Source organism: Triturus cristatus, chromosome 6 (assembly GCF_964204655.1).
Source record: "Triturus cristatus chromosome 6, aTriCri1.1, whole genome shotgun sequence".
In the NCBI taxonomy this organism is placed as follows: domain Eukaryota; kingdom Metazoa; phylum Chordata; class Amphibia; order Caudata; family Salamandridae; genus Triturus; species Triturus cristatus.
Window position 1 is genome coordinate 1176969529 of NC_140589.1, and position 17220 is coordinate 1176986748.

The 17220-nt window shown below is 43.2% G+C and overlaps 1 protein-coding gene across 3 annotated transcripts in view; it reads left to right on the top strand.

Moving 5' to 3' along the window:
* Positions 1-17220, top strand: part of RGS17 (regulator of G protein signaling 17) — a 428374-nt gene that overhangs the window by 54752 nt on the left and 356402 nt on the right. The gene's annotated exons all lie outside the window — the stretch shown is intronic.

Sequence of the window (17220 nt, forward strand, 5' to 3'; positions counted from 1 at the left end):
TCGGAGGCTGAGATAAGCGAGTAGCTGTAAGGAATGAAAAAGGTGAGAGTTGCGCAAGCTCAATTGAACTCCAAGCTGTTAAGGGAGGGCAAAACGAATCTGTTAAAAAAGGCCAAATTTGTTTTAAAGTGAAGGCTGAGTGAAATCGGATAAGGTTAGGAAAGTTGACTCCACCTAAATATTTGGGATGTTGGAGACGAGAGAGAGAAATCCGAGCTTTGCGATTATTCCATAAGAATTTTGTTAGGAGGCGGTTTATGGTTTTAAAGAAAAAGAGTGAGAGAGAAATAGGAAGCATCGAGAGATAAAAATTGACGATAGGAAGAAGCATCATTCTGATGGTTGCTAGCCTCCCCCACCAGGATAAGAAAAGAGGGGACCAGCCGTCAATGAGTACAGAGATCTTTTTAAATATGTCCGTATGATTGAGTTTAATAGTTTATCTAATAGTGTTGGCATAAAGGATACCTGAACACTTAATATTCCTGGGATTCCATCTAAAGCCAGAACCATGAAACATATGGGAAAGGCAAATTTGTTGAGAGGTAGGACTTCAGATTTATCTATATGCAATTTGTATACCGAGACTAAGGAAAATTCTTGTAATAAAGAGATAATTGAGGGTAAAGAAGTGGACAGATTAGAAATGTAGAGTAGAATATCATCAGTATAAGCAGTAAATTTAATATCAATATTCTAAAATGTGAAGCCGGTATAAGATGGTGAACGCCAATTTTTTTTCCAAGAAAGGTTCTAAAGCGAGAATGAAAAGAAGAGGGGAAAGGGGACAACCTTGTCCGGTGCCTCTATGGAGAGAAAAATAATTAGATTGAAAGCCATTAACCCAAATAGAAGTAGAGGGGCCAGAATACAACAATTGAATATATTGAATAATGGGGGGGCTAAAACCATGCCATCTCAGCGCTCCAAACATTAAGTCCCAGCTTACCCTATTGAACGCTTTTTCAGCATCTAATGTGACAGCTGCGACTGGGGAGTCAATCTTTGAGGCAAGGTGGATGATGTTAAGGAGAGTTCTCGAGTTATCGGTAATGGATCTGCCTTTGACAAACCCAGATTGATAAATATTAATAAGGTCAGGAATGACTTTGTTAATACGAATGGCTAAAATGTTGGCGTAAATTCTACAATCTGTATTGATTAAGGAAATGGGCCTATAATTTTTGCAAAGGGAGGGGTCCTTATCTTTTTTAGGGATTAAGCATAGCATTGCCTGTGTAAAGGATCCCCTAGATTCTCCTTTGGCAAGAAAATGGCTGATCAAGGAAAGTAAGTGTGGTATTAAAATGTTCTTAAAGTGGAGATAAAAATGAACACTGAAGCCATCCGGACCAGGAGTTTTGTCCTTGGGTAGGAGAGTAATGGCATTGAGTATTTCCTTTTCTGTGATAGGAATGTCTATGGATGAAAGATCTGTAAGATTATCAGGGGATTTGGGAAGAGATTGAAAGAAAGAGTCAATTTCTGCGGAAGAAGGACTGGATTCTGGAGTGTAAAGGGAGGAGTAATATTGGACAAAACAATCAAGGATTTTATCATCAGGGGACTGACGAACTCCATGGTTATCAGTAATAGCTATGATTTTGGATGTTTGCTTTTTGATTTTGAGATAATTTGCAAGGGATTTGCCCGCTTTGTTCCACCCTCCATACATTTTAGCATTGAATTTGAGGAGATTATTACATGCGGAGTCCCAGGAGTGCTTGTTATATTGCATTTTCACTTTGATAAGAGAAGAGAGTTTATCAGAGGAGTTTGTGGTGAAGTAAAGATGTTCAAGCTCTTTAATTTGTTTAAGAATGTGAGATGACTGTGAAAGGGCTTTTTTCCTCTTTCGAGATACAAAGTCAATAATAAATCCTCTGGCGGCAGCCTTGAAGGCGTCCCAAATAAAGTGAAATTGAGAAGTAGAGTGAAGATTATTATGGAAGAATTCCTCCATAAAAAGCGTAAATTGCTCAATAAACTGGGAATCTAAGAGGAGAGAATTATTAAAGCGCCGAGAGGGAGGAGTAGGTGAGGGGTAATCCATGTCTAAAATAACGGGGCGTGGTCTGAAATAAGAATAGAACCTATTTCTGAGTTAGTCATGAATTGGAAAGCGTGTTGAGTGAGAAAAATATAGTCAATACGAGAGTGGCATACATAAACTGGAGAAAAGAAGGAGAATTCTAGTGTGCCAGGGTGGGATATTCTCCAGGAATCTATGAGGTCTCTGGAAGAAAAAGTTTAAAAAAAAGATTTCTGCATCTTATTGGGAACATATCTGGTTTGTGATTTCCGGTCTTAGAAGGGATCCATGAGTTGGTTACAGTCACCGCCCATAATTAAATCATCAGTCACATGTGAAGAAAGAAGGTTGGAGAAGTTATTCCAAAAGGTTAAATCAATGCCATTAGGGCCATAAACTTTGCAAAAGGAAAGTCGTGTGTTATTAACAGTAGTATTTAAAAACAACCATCTACCATTAGTATCATGATACTCATTTTGTAACTGAACAGTTAACGACTTATGAAACAAAATAATAACACAATTTTTGTTGTTCACTGCCGGGGAGCAGAAAGCTTCTCCTACCCATTGTTTATGCAGTGAAGACAGATCTTGCAAATTAAGGTGCGTTTGTTGCAACAATGCAACTTGATATTTCAATCTCGCTAAATGAGATAAAACACGTTGTTTTTAACAGGATTGCGAATACCTTTAACATTCCAAGAGATAACGAGAAGACCACTCATCTCTGGAATTTGAATAAGAGTAGGCTGAAGAGTGAAGAGAAGTCAAAAAAGGGTAGGAGAAGAGAAAATTAGGGTAAAAAGAGGATGGAAAGATGAAGATAACAAAGAGGAGCAAAAAGAGAAGAAATTGAACTGTATGACCTCCACAGGAACAGGCACCGGAGCAGGCTGAGAGAACAGTAGAGAACCATAGGCTGAAATGGAAAAGAGGAAGATATAGAAGGGGTAAATAAGAAAAATGTTGCCAGAGAGGGGAAGGAAAAAGAGGTAGGAAAGGAGAGAGCAGTGAAAAGAAGAGAAAGAAAGAAAGAGAAAAAGGAGAAGAAAGGAAAGAGAAGAAAGGAGAAGAAGGAGGGGAGCAAAGTCCCCCCAAAAAAAACATCAAATAGAGGATGACAGAAAGCCAAATGGCTTTAGTCATTAAGAACAAAGCACGAAAAAACATTAATGTGGGAGGGGGGCGGCGAAGAACAAGACAACGACACAAAAAAGGGACACCGAATAAAGACAGGTCACCATACAATACCAAATAACAGATTGAAAAAGGAGTCTGAAGACTGAAGGTAACCAAATGAGACAAAATGAAGGGAACTTACCAAACATTTGGGGGAAACAGCAGCAGAATGAATCGCGCATTACAGACATCAGGGCAACACGGAAGGAAAATATCTACAACGAAACTGCAGAGGGGAGGCCTAAGAAACAAGGGAAAGGATAAACAAAGAAGCAGTTATAGTTACAAACTACATACGAAAATAAAACTCAACAAAACAAAACAGGGAGTCATTAATAAAACAATTAGGGTTTGCTCAGTTCCATAAGTTCTCCCTTGTGAGTATGAATGAACTTCCGAAGGTCAGCAGGATCTTCAAAACTGAAAGTTTTGTCTTTATAGGTTACTTTGAAGAAGCAAGGATGGATTAAACCGTAACGGGCGTTCATGGATCGCAACGCAGGTCTGAGGTCTAGGAATACCTTCCGCCTGTTAGCAGTTGGCTTGGAGACATCTTGAGTGAAGAAAACTCTATGGCCAGACCAAAGCATCTGCTTATGTTGCTTAGCCGCATTGAGAATCGTCATGACGTCAGAGTGTAGGAGAAAATAGGCAATTATACCTCTAGGTTTGGAAGCAGAAGATGCACTCTTTGGCCCCAGATGATGAGCTCTTTGGATGTTGAAATCCGTGGATTTTGGGAGGCTAACGATCTGAAGTACTTGGGTTTTCAAAAATTGAATCATATCCGACCCTTCAGAACCTTCCGGAATACCATATATGCGAAAGTTGTTGCGCCTGTTGCCATTTTCAAAATCCTCTGTGGTCTTTTTAAGTTGGCTGACTTCTTTAGTAAGGCTATCAACTCTGGCAACAACATCCTGAGCGTCACTAAGTTTTTGTTCTACATCTGTAAGTCTCATATCAAGGCCAGACCATTTGTCGTCCAACCTCTGAAGAGTAGCGACAGTGTCAGTCATAAAAGGGCGAATGAGGCGCAATTCTACCATGATATCCTCCAGCGTGAGAGGAAGCGGCGACTTCGACGGAGAAGGTGGATCCTTCTTGGTACGTTTAACAGAAGACACAGTTGGCTCTTTACGACCTCCGGAAGAAGTCCGATGAGATTTATTTGGATGTGAGGAATCCATAGTGAAGATGTTACCACAGGAAAGTTACAGCCAAGAGCAGAATTGAAGGCGGGAGGAGAAACAATACTGGTATTAACGAGGAGGAGGTGCTAAACAAATTTGAAGAACACCAGCAATCTATTTACCAAGGAAATAGCAAGTGGGTCACTGAAGGAGCATACTTAAAAGCACAACAAGATATCAATGTAAAAATAGCTGCAGTTAGGGGGTCAAATAATAAACTACTAGACCATACCTCCTGTGCAAACTGAGAATGCTGTGTGAGGAAAAGTGCACTCCCACCTCTCTCCTCCTTGTTTATTTACTTGTTTGTTGACATTGCTTTTTAAGCACAAATACTGATGTAAAATAAAGAACAACACGCATTTTCATAGCCAATAGGTCTCGCTTTTGGGATCTTATAAGTGTTTAGCCATGGAACACTTGATGTTGTTTAATGAAGGACATTCTGCTGGATAATGAAACACTTACAATGTCCCAAAGGCGAAACCTATTGGCTATGCATTGGGGTGCCTTTTAAGTGTTTTGGTAGAGCTATTGACTTTACCAATCTTTCTAAGCAGTGCTGTAGAGAAGTGTGGCTGCTGTGCAGCATGCTAAGAAGTTGTAATAAAAAAGTGTAAGAAACACTGAATGATGCTGTGGTGTCATTGAGTGATGCTGTGTTGGCCCTGGGTTATGCTGTGGTGGCGTTGAGTGATGCTGTGCTGACCCTAAATGATGCTGTGGTGGCCCTAAGTGATGCTTTGGTGGCCCTGAGTGATGCTGTTGTTCTGCGGACTGATGCTGTGATGATGCTCATTGATCCTGTGGCGCTGCAAAGTGATGCTGTGGTAGCACATAGTGATGCTGTGGTAGCCCTGAGTGATGCTGTTGTGGCCCTGAGTGATGCTATGGTGTTCCCGAGTGATGCTGTGGTGGTGCTGAGTGATGTTGTGCTGATGCTGTGGTGAAGGTGGGTGATGCTGTGATGGCCCTAAGTGATGCTGTGATGGCCCTAAGTGATGCTGTGGTGGCCCTGAGTGATGCTGTGGAGGCCCTGAGTGATGCTGTGGTGGTGCTGAGTGATGCTGTGGTGGCCCTGAGTGATGCTGTGGTGGCCCTGAGTGATGCTGTACTGGCCCTAAGTGATGCTGTGATGGCCCTAAGTGATGCTGTGGCGACCCTGAGGGATGCTGTGGTGGCCCTGAGTGATGCTGTTGTGGCGCTGAGTGATGCTCTGGTGGTGCTGAGTGATGCTGTGGTGGCCCGAGTGATGCTGTGGTGGCCCTGAGTGATGCTGTGGTGATGCTGAGTGATGATGTGGTGCTGCTGACTGATGCTGTGGTAATGTTGACTGATGCTGTGGTGGCCCTGAGTGATGCTATTGTCAGAACTGCTTAAACGGCAGGGGGTCGATTCCCTCGGAGGCAGATGACTAGTCCCAATTCCTTCCTGCCAAAGCCAGCGACAGGTGAAGACAACTGTCACTGACTTCAGCCCGGGGGAAAGGGGAAGTGGAAGACAAAACAAGAGAGACTGCCTCTTGACTCAGGTCGCTCTCCTCACTTCTATGTTCAGAAAGAAAGTCACCTGCAAAAGAGAACACAACATAAACTTGCCCAAAGTTCTCAATTACCTCTCTTGCTCTCTCTCTTTCTATTTTATACCTATTTACCTGAGTCCCAGCTGAGGCTAGCTCCTCTCTAGATGCCTTGTCTGGATTGTGTAATTATCTGACCGACTGGAAGGAAACTCTCAAGAGCTTGAATGTCACCTTGCTTTTAGGAAGTTTCTCACATAGATAACATGTGTATCCCTCAAAGTTAAATAGAAGAATATACTGAGTTCCTCATAAGTAGTTCTCAATCAATTTGGAAGTCCAACCATAACTTAGTTCTTTTTGGTTCAGTTCTTGATAACCTCTAGAGCTCTAGGTTGAATGATTCCTTGTTACTGCTATTCTTAATCACCAACAGTCTCTTAGTCTGCAAACGTGGACTTTGAAAATCACTTGAACACTCTTACTTGTGAAACGGGGGCTCTTCTCTTCACAGAAGCAACTCCCCTTACCAAACTTCGACTCTTGCCTTTTTCCTCGACGGAGGTCAGAAGCTGCTCTGGTTTTCATCTTGTTTCTCTGGTAAGGAATTTCAGAAAAGGCTTGAGAAAACTAATATACATGCAAGAATTACAAGATAGCATTCGCTACTTCCCTACTGATAACTTTGAGTCGTCTATAAGTTCTCTGAGGTACTTCACTAGGTTGACGAGAAGCGCTGAGGGAGAACGCTCCTGTCAACGGTTTTCAAATCGTTGAAGTGCGCCGCGCGATCTTCGCGCATGCGCATCAGTTCTTCCGAAGCGTCTCGAGGGCGTACTACTAGACCGCGCACCACCACTGAAAGTGGACACAGTCGAGTCTCGATCCCCTGCTAAGGGGTGCTTCAAATTGCCAATAACTGCGCACAAGAAGGACCTCCAACCAGGACTAATTCTCCTCCAACGCGGATACTTGGCTGCCGGGATCTTTATGGAGACATGTCTTTCCTTGTCATCATGATGCCTAGCATAAACGGGAGCGTTCCTGACAGTACTTCCCACCAAAAAGCGCTCCCCCAATCTAGGCTTTGCTGGATTGGCTTTATGAAATTCACGGATCAATCTTGGAGCATGAATGCTGGTGTGAGGCTCCCATGATCTTTCCTCTGGACCAAAGTTCTTCCAGTCAATCAGATAACACAATTTGCCCTTCCTAAACATGGAGTCTAAAATTTTATGTACCTCAAACTCCTCTTCTCCATCAATCAAAACTGGTTTAGTAGGTGCCTGACGTCTCAAATTAGGTGGACTCTTTTTTAACAGGGATACATGAAACGTTGGATGGACCTTGAGATGGGAAGGCAAATGGATTCTGACTGTCACTGGATTTAACATCTTGTCTACTTGGAAAGGACCAATAAAGCGAGGCTGAAACTTTCGATTTTCTTTTAACCTGAGGTTCTTAGTGGATAGCCACACTTTATCTCCTGGGCTAAAAACTGGACTGATTCTCCTTTTCTTATCTGCCTGAGTTTTATAAGAAGTCTTAGCCTTGGTTAGATTTTCTTTTACTTGAGCTAAAGAATTTTGAACTTCTTTTACATATACCTCTACTGCAGGGACTGGACTTTCTTCCTTGTCTAATATTAAACTAGGATGTCTACCATAGTTTAGATAGAATGGTGAATTTCCCGTGGAAGAATGCTTGGCATTGTTATAGGCGAACTCTGCTGCCCACACCAACTCTGACCACTCTGCCCCTTGATCTAAGAGATAAAGCCGGAGGTACTGTTCTAGGTCTTGATTCACCCTTTCTGTCTGCCCATCTGTTTCCGGGTGAAAACTAGTGGAATAGCGGGCATCTATTCCTAACCTCTTAGTGAAGGCCTTCCAAAAATGGGAAACAAATTGCGAGCCTCGATCTGAAATCAAAACTTTTGGAATCCCATGTAACCTCACAACATGTTGGGAAAACAACTGAGCTAAACTTGGAGCATTGGGAATTTTCTTAAGTGGGACAAAATGAGCCATCTTTGAAAAGGTATCTACCATTACAAGGATGGTATTAAATCCTTGACTTGGAGGGAGATCTACAATTAGATCCATAGAAACCGTATGCCAAGGATGTGGTGGAGTGGACAATGGCATTAACAACCCTTGCGGGGCCTTACGGTCTGATTTCCCTTTTAAACATCTTTCACAAGTGGACACAAACTGTCGTATCTGCGGTCTCATCCCTGGCCACCAAAAATTTCTTTCCACCAATTCAACTGTCTTGCAAATTCCTTTATGACCCGCTAACAGATTGTCATGGCAGGACCTCAGGGCCTTTTCCTGGAGAGCCTTTGTTGGAAGGAAAAGACGATTTTCATAGTAAGGTAATTCATTCTTTAGTTCTCTACCTTCTTCCTCCAAGGCCCATTGATTCATTTCTGTTTTAGTCATCGATCTCTTAATCTCAGTTGAAAAATCTGAAAGGTTTGTGGCTGATATAATTTTCTCCTCCGGGATAATAAATTGAGACTCTTGGATCTTTTCTTGGGAATTGGAGTCGATTCTGGAGAGTGCATCTGCTTTAGCATTACTGGCCCTGGCCGGAAAGTGATCACAAAATTGAAGTCCGCAAAAAACAAGGACCATCGCAATTGCCTGGAAGTCAGAGTGCGAGCAGACTTTAAAAATTGCAAGTTTCGATGGTCAGTGAACACTGTGACTTTGTGCTTAGCTCCCATCAAGTAATGTCGCCACTCGATAAAAGCGCATTTCACTGCCAACAACTCCTTGTCGGCAATTGAATAATTACACTCTGGTGGAGTCAACTTTCTGGAGAAATAGGCTACTGGGTGAAGTTGTCCGGTGTCTGCATGGCGTTGAGAGAGAATTCCCCCAATGGCGACATCCGAAGCATCTGCTTCTACATAGAATGGATCTTCCGTCTTGGGATGCAGTAAAACTGGAGACTGAGTAAAAGATTTCTTTAAAAATTGAAAAGCCTCTTCAGCTTCTTTTCCCCAGACAAACTTCACTCCTTTCTTCAAGAGACAAGTGATGGGGGTTACCACGCGGGAAAAATTTGGGATGAATCTTCGATAGAAATTGGAGAATCCCAAAAAACTTTGAATCTCTTTGACATTCGTTGGAGATGGCCACTCTTGCACTGCCTTCACCTTGGTGGTATCCATACTGACGCCTTGAGGGGTGAGCACAAAACCCAAAAACTCAACCCTTTCAACATGGAACGCACACTTCTCCAATTTTACGTAAAGGTGATTTTCAAACAGCCTGGTGAGAATGGCTCGCACATGTTGCACATGCTCATCCTTGTTTTGTGAAAAAATCAAAATGTCATCGATGTACACCACCGCCACTCGGTCCAAAAATTCTCCGAGGATATCATTTACAAAATGCTGAAAGGCTGCGGGAGCGTTGCACAACCCATATGGCATTACTTGATATTCGAACAATCCATAACGGGTGCGAAACGCTGTCTTCCACTCATCGCCAGCTGCCACTCTAATCAGATGATATGCCCCTCTTAAATCCAATTTAGTGTACACCTTGGCATCTTTTACTTGATCCAGTAACACTGAGATCAAAGGAAGAGGGTAACGGTTTTTTACAGTCACTTGATTCAAGGCTCTGTAATCCACACATGCTCGAAGATCTCCATCTTTCTTGGGGATAAAAAATAGGGGAGAGGAAACTGGGGACTGGGAGGGGCGTATGAATCCATTTGCTAGATATTGATCTAGATAAGATTTCAAAAATTGATTCTCAGTTTCGGTAAGGGCATATATACGACTGCACGGGAGCACTGCCCCAGGCTCTAGTTCAATCTTGCAGTCATATGGGCGATGAGGGGGGAGTTTTTCGGCCTCTTTTTTGTCAAATACTGTTGATAGATCCTTGTACTCAAATGGAATTTCTTTGGTTTCCACTGAACAAATTTGAACTGGATGGTGAACCAGACCTTGAACTGGCGATTCTTCTTTAGATTGGATCTGATCATTGAAACAATTTTCCTTACAGAAGGGGGAGTCCATGACAACTGTTCTCTTACTCCAATTTATGCTTGGATTGTGCTCTGTCAGCCACGGAAGTCCTAAAATTAATTGAAACTGAGGAGCATCAATTAGATTGAACGTCATGTACTCCGAATGACCATTTAGTCCATTTAATCGAACTAATTCAGTTTCGTGGGTGATAGGTCCTGAAGATAGATTTGTACCATCCACAGCCCTCACTGCCTCCAGAATTTCTTTTTTGACAAACTTGATTCCTTGCTGGCGGGCATAATTGATGTCACAAAAATTTCCGGTAGCCCCTGAATCTAACATCACTGAGACCTTCTTTATTTCCAATCCTCGAAAACTTATGGTAAAGGAGACTACCAAATGGGGAGCGGCAGACTGTAAAGTGTTCACAACTTGCTGAGGTTCTTGAGCTGACTTAGTAATTGCTTCCACCCGCGCAGCTCCTTCTACGGGTGAAGCTTGTCTTTTCCCTGCTGAGAAACCTTTGGTCTTTTTGGACACTCTTTTACAAAATGCCCTGCTGATCCACAATATAAACAGAGTTGTGCACTTCGTCGACGCTCTTTTTCTTCTTTAGTCAGGGGCCCTCTGACGGATCCAATTTGCATTGGTTCTTCGGTGGAAGCCCCGTCTGAAGTCTTGTGAGTTTCCGTCTTAACTCGGTCAAAGCGAGGAGGAAAAGGTCGAAAGTCTTTTTTCTTTTCACTGCGTCGCTCACTCAGTCTGTGATCGAGCTGTAGCACCAAATCTATTAGTTCTGAAATTTCTGTGGGTCTTCGAGGAATTTGGGCGAGCGCATCTTTTAGGTCATCCTTCAATCCTCTATAAAATATGGCTGCTCTTTTTTCTTCTGGCCAATTGGTCTCTACAATCAATTTATTAAACTGCGCCAGATATCCTACAAGGTCTCGAGATCCTTGCTTGAGTTCTAACAACTCATTATCCGTAGCTTGGGATGCAGAGCGTCGATCGAAAATCCTTGAAAATTCTTTTTTGAAACCTTCAAAATCATACAAAACTGGATCATTCCGGGTGACCAGAGACATAGACCAGGCAGCTGCATCGCCATTCAGATACGACAGGATAAAGGCCACTTTAGATTGATCTTCAGCAAAGATCACTGGGCGACATAAAAAGTGCAACGAGCACTGGGTCAAAAATATTTGTGCCTTAAGAGGATCTCCACCAAATCTTTCTGGGGGCGCCAAAGGAATGATTGGCGAGATTGCGTGAATGACTTGAGTGGAAATGTCTGCAGAGGAGGGGTAACTTGACGTAGGTAGGGAACCCTTAAGAACTGACCCTGAAGCCACCAACTCATCTAATTTCTGCCTTGTTTGCATGGATTCATGACTAGACCTCTTAACTTCCTCCCTCAGGGATTTGTTATCGTCTAGGGCACTATTTAATTGTTCCTGCATATTGGTCAAAATACTAGTCAAGGATTTTAAATCTATACCCTCAGCCATACTGCCCAGGAGGGAATCTGCAATCCTCAATTAAGAGGCGGGCACTTCAATCTGTCAGAACTGCTTAAACGGCAGGGGGTCGATTCCCTCGGAGGCAGATGACTAGTCCCAATTCCTTCCTGCCAAAGCCAGCGACAGGTGAAGACAACTGTCACTGACTTCAGCCCGGGGGAAAGGGGAAGTGGAAGACAAAACAAGAGAGACTGCCTCTTGACTCAGGTCGCTCTCCTCACTTCTATGTTCAGAAAGAAAGTCACCTGCAAAAGAGAACACAACATAAACTTGCCCAAAGTTCTCAATTACCTCTCTTGCTCTCTCTCTTTCTATTTTATACCTATTTACCTGAGTCCCAGCTGAGGCTAGCTCCTCTCTATGTGCCTTGTCTGGATTGTGTAATTATCTGACCGACTGGAAGGAAACTCTCAAGAGCTTGAATGTCACCTTGCTTTTAGGAAGTTTCTCACATAGATAACATGTGTATCCCTCAAAGTTAAATAGAAGAATATACTGAGTTCCTCATAAGTAGTTCTCAATCAATTTGGAAGTCCAACCATAACTTAGTTCTTTTTGGTTCAGTTCTTGATAACCTCTAGAGCTCTAGGTTGAATGATTCCTTGTTACTGCTATTCTTAATCACCAACAGTCTCTTAGTCTGCAAACGTGGACTTTGAAAATCACTTGAACACTCTTACTTGTGAAACGGGGGCTCTTCTCTTCACAGAAGCAACTCCCCTTACCAAACTTCGACTCTTGCCTTTTTCCTCGACGGAGGTCAGAAGCTGCTCTGGTTTTCACCTTGTTTCTCTGGTAAGGAATTTCAGAAAAGGCTTGAGAAAACTAATATACATGCAAGAATTACAAGATAGCATTCGCTACTTCCCTACTGATAACTTTGAGTCGTCTATAAGTTCTCTGAGGTACTTCACTAGGTTGACGAGAAGCGCTGAGGGAGAACGCTCCTGTCAACGGTTTTCAAATCGTTGAAGTGCGCCGCGCGATCTTCGCGCATGCGCATCAGTTCTTCCGAAGCGTCTCGAGGGCGTACTACTAGACCGCGCACCACCACTGAAAGTGGACACAGTCGAGTCTCGATCCCCTGCTAAGGGGTGCTTCAAATTGCCAATAACTGCGCACAAGAAGGACCTCCAACCAGGACTAATTCTCCTCCAACGCGGATACTTGGCTGCCGGGATCTTTATGGAGACATGTCTTTCCTTGTCATCATGATGCCTAGCATAAACGGGAGCGTTCCTGACAGCTATGGTGGTGCTGAGTGGTGCTGTGGTAGCCCTGAGTGATGCTGTGGTGGTGCTGACTGTTGCTGTGGTGATGCTGATTGATGCTGTGGCGCTGCAGAGTGATGCTGTGGTGGTCCAGAGTGATGCTGGTACTGGGGATAGCATCAGTTAAAGTTACAGACTCTATGTTACTGTAACGTCTGCCCACCTAAATATCTCAATAATAACTTCAACACAGCTGAACAGCTCATCTTAAACACGGGCCTCAGGTGCTATACTTGACGCGATGTCTGCTACCGGAAGGCACAATTGTTTAAGAAATTAAGCCAGCCGACCAATGTGGTCTTAAGTAAATAACATTACGCTTTTGGACACTGCCTATAAAAACACGGTCCTTTGGGTGTCCAAAACTCCCAACTGTGACCATCAGGAGGCTAATGAATAAGGTGCAAATAAAAGATAAGTATGGATGTGCTACTCTCTCATCACTGCATCAATGTATGAAAGTGAAGCTAAATTTCCCCTCTTTACCCTGCGGACCACACTCTACACCCACACTTGCAGCAATGCATGCTTCAGTCTACAACAGAGCAGAAAGAACAAAGCCCAACGCAGCCACAAACGGCAGCATGGGCATATACAACTGTCATTATTTGATGACAATAACCAATAATTCCCTTGTGAACTGATTCCCGAAACTACATCCATGATGTATTCGCCACTGAACAACGAGTGCATAACACTCAAGAATGACCCAGCAGAGCAAGGCAGCAAACACAAAAGGTCCATGGACAGAAAGAAATACGATATGTATGAAACATGCACTGCAAAGAGTGCATGGAGCAACGCACCAAACCACGCCAATCACATGACTGCAAATGAGGACATTATCGATAATAAAAGGTGGACCGTGTCACATTAGGCGCGCTTTAGCAGGACCAATCTGAAAAATGAAAATGCACAGCTACTTATCCGTAATTTGTACAAACTGCTACCACGATAAAACAAGAATTATGCTGTGAGGCATGAGAGACTGGAAGTAAGAAAGCTGGACGGCGGCAGACAGAGCCCGCGAGAAGAACTAACAGGAAACGTTGCGAGTGAAACATATGGGCGCGAGGGCAAGGTCCGACGGTGCTGGAACTGGGAGAAAGGAGGGCAACGGAGGGAAAGACGGGAGAAGACGAAGGTGAGGAATAGAGAGCAGGAGCCAAGGTGCAGGAAAAAGGAGAGCGTGAGTGTCACAGAGGAACTGTGGGAGGGGAACGAGGAGACAGATGGACAGACGTGAAGAAGAGAAAGGGGAGGGAACAGAGACAGGCGGGAGGAGTAAAGAAGATAAAGGGCTGGTTGTGAGTGGGTAGAGGGAGGGGCGCAAAGAAGGAAAACAGGACAGAGAGGTACATGTAGGGGTGGAGCGAGGCACGCGCGCTTGTGCACGTAATCGCAAGCTGGTGGCAGGGGAAAAGCCTTTGGTTTGGTAGCACTTTGAAATGCCACTGACTAAATGTCTCGGCCAGACCAGCGTATGCGCTGGATCAGGCGAAACCTAAAAACAGCGGTAATTTGAGGAAAAAAACACTACTCCAACATAGCAGGGGCCAAAGAAACAAGCTTCCTCAAAAACAAAGAAAAGTTGCAGTCAGTAAGGCACAAAAAACGACATTGCAGCCATAAAAGACACTGCGTAGGAGAATAATCAAAATGGCGGCAGCAATAAGGCAAAAGCAGTTTGGGCAGATAAAATGTCAAAAAGACCGTATTTCGGTCTGAAAACTTGCCAAGTCATTCCCGTCCATCTACGACGAGAGAATCTGTCGTTGCCATGCAGCAGCACTGTCGGAAAAAGGTCCCTTCTTCTACGAGCGTGGCTCGACCGAGCGGAGCTTCTCAGGTGGCGGCCATCTTGCACCGCCGCGCGCTATCCCCAGATGACAAGGTTTTCATCTGCATTTTTTTTGCCCTGATGGGCAATCTACAAAAGTAGTGCACCGTTATGTCTTTCAGACGCTTCTGGTCTCAGAGGTATATAGTGCTTATCAGATTACCAAAAACAAGGTAAGCCCAAAGCTATTATCTAGGCTGGAGTTTTAATAATTTTTCACTGCATTTCCGCCATGAATACATTTATAATTTAAACATTTAGGGCCATATGTAGGTAAATTATATTTACCGATTCTTAAATACCGAATTTTACCGATTCGGTATTTATGAATCGGTAAATGTAATGTAGGTAAATAAATACCGATTCGGTGTCTGTCGGTATTTTAGAATCGGTATTTACCGGTTCGGTAATGGCAACTGGCTTCCCATTGATTCCTATGGGCCTGGAGGCCCATAGGAATGAATGGGAAGCCAGTTGCCATTACCAAATCGGTAAATACCGAATCGGTAATGGGGAGGCATCATCATGGGTGGCAGGGTGTCACATTGACACCCTGTTGCACCCCTGATTCGTCCATGTGTGCACATGTGGCGCACATACATGCCCAAGGGCATGTATGTCTGCCCTTGGTGGTTGTGATACTTGGGCCAATGGCTGACAAGTCCTTGACTGCAATCACTGAATTTCTGTACAGTTCTGAGTAGGAAATTTCCAAAACCTTCTTGGATCCAAAGCAACTCTACCACTCAGTATTTCCACCTGAACCTGAGTAAAACGGCACCCCATTTTTGTGGGTTGCCTCTCCGCTAGAACTGGAAAGGCCCCAAAATTCAATGGGAAAACATTAGGATTTTCCCCTCAAATTTCACTCATTCTGTGATGTGGGTAGCTGTGATATTTTGGCCTGGGATTGGCAGGCACCCATTATAACCAATCAACCCTCGACATTTATGAAAACTAGACACTGGGGAGTGTTCCGGGTGATTTTGGTTGTGAAATCCCACTATTTTCTCTCATTCATAATGGCCTTCAAATGTTAAACTTTGAAAGCAAAATTCTATGTGTAAAATTTCAAGAATCTACTGCAATCCAGAAAACTCCTACCACCCAGTGTTCTAACATGTATTCTTATTAAAACAGTACACCGCTTGTGGGTGGGTCTATCCCTTCACACAGAATATTCCACAGAATGTTGCTTCCATCAATCCCATTACTTTGTATTACCCAGAATGCTCTGCAAACATCCAACTTTGGCTGAAATCGCTGCATTAATGCACATTAATATATGGGAAATATCTGTAATATACTGAGATCCAAGCAGTCCTACTACCCAGCATTCCCAAATGTCTCCTGATTAAAATGATACCCCATTTGTGAGTGTGAGCCTTTCAACGAGGACTGGAAAGGCCCTAAAATGCAACATGGAATAACTAGTTTTTCCCACTAATTTTAATCATTCTAGAGATGTGGGTAGCTGCAGTATTTGGGCATGGAATTTGCAGGTACCTTGGGTAACTATAAATTAAGACCACTCCTACACACTAGACACACAAATTACTCTAAATGTATAGGTGTGTCCAGAGGTGAATTTATCCAATTGCAACTCAACCACAGCTGAAGCCTAACTGAAGTATGTAACTTCCCATTAGTTCAACCCCATATATTCCAAATGGAATCCCTAAGCAAGGGAGGTCCATGACACTAAAATAACCTATCAATCCCAGACATTGTTTGAAAAATAAAATCCCAGAAGAGTCCCAGGAGGTCTTGCTTGTATGGAGCCAACAACAGTTTCTTACTCAAATTGCCTTACAAAATTCACAACTTAGGTTAAAATCACCCAAATTCCTCTAACTGTCTACCGGTGCATGGCAGAGCTGCACTATTTGGCTCAGTGGTCAGTTTACACCCATGGAACCCTAAAAATTCTGAACTTTTTTGAAAACTAGAGCTAGGGGAATCCCAGGTTATATTCCAGTTTATTTTCTTACATACAGTAACCAGCAAATATCATAACTATGGCTAAAAAATTCAATTTCCTTGCACTTTCATGGAGGTTCCTGCAGTGTTGGGAATGGGGTTGATTGGCATTTAGGGAAATCTGCCTTCCCCAGAATGTTTTGAAAACATGACACTCGGGGTAGTCCAAGATGCTGTGGCATGTGTGGATTTCACCACTTGTAAACAGAATGCCTTATAATAGTTAAAGTATGGCCTATTCTAACAGCTAGGAACCAGACAAAACTTGTACTATGTGGAGTTAGTGTAGTGCCTGTAATCTTAACAACTTTAATGTTTTGGTCATTTGCTATCACCCGTGTTAAACCCTCCTATGCATGTGAGGTGTTGTTTTCTTGAAGGACTTGCAGGAATTCATGGTGATAAGATTTTTGAAATTGGCTGGAAATACTGGCTATTTCTGTCATAAATGTGAGCAGGACTGCATTTGTTGACCCATTCTTTGACTTTACAGAGCATTCTTGGTAGAAAACATGCTGGGTTCCATGCAAGCCAAACCACCATCAATCCCCTGGGATTCACTATTCTGAATAGCAAGCATTAGTAGGTTTTCTGGGTGCTCTCTTCCTCCAGTCCACAATGGTGCAGCCTTCCCCTGTGAAACGAGGGACCACATTCTATTAGTTTAGGCAGAGTTTAAATATTTGGAGGGCA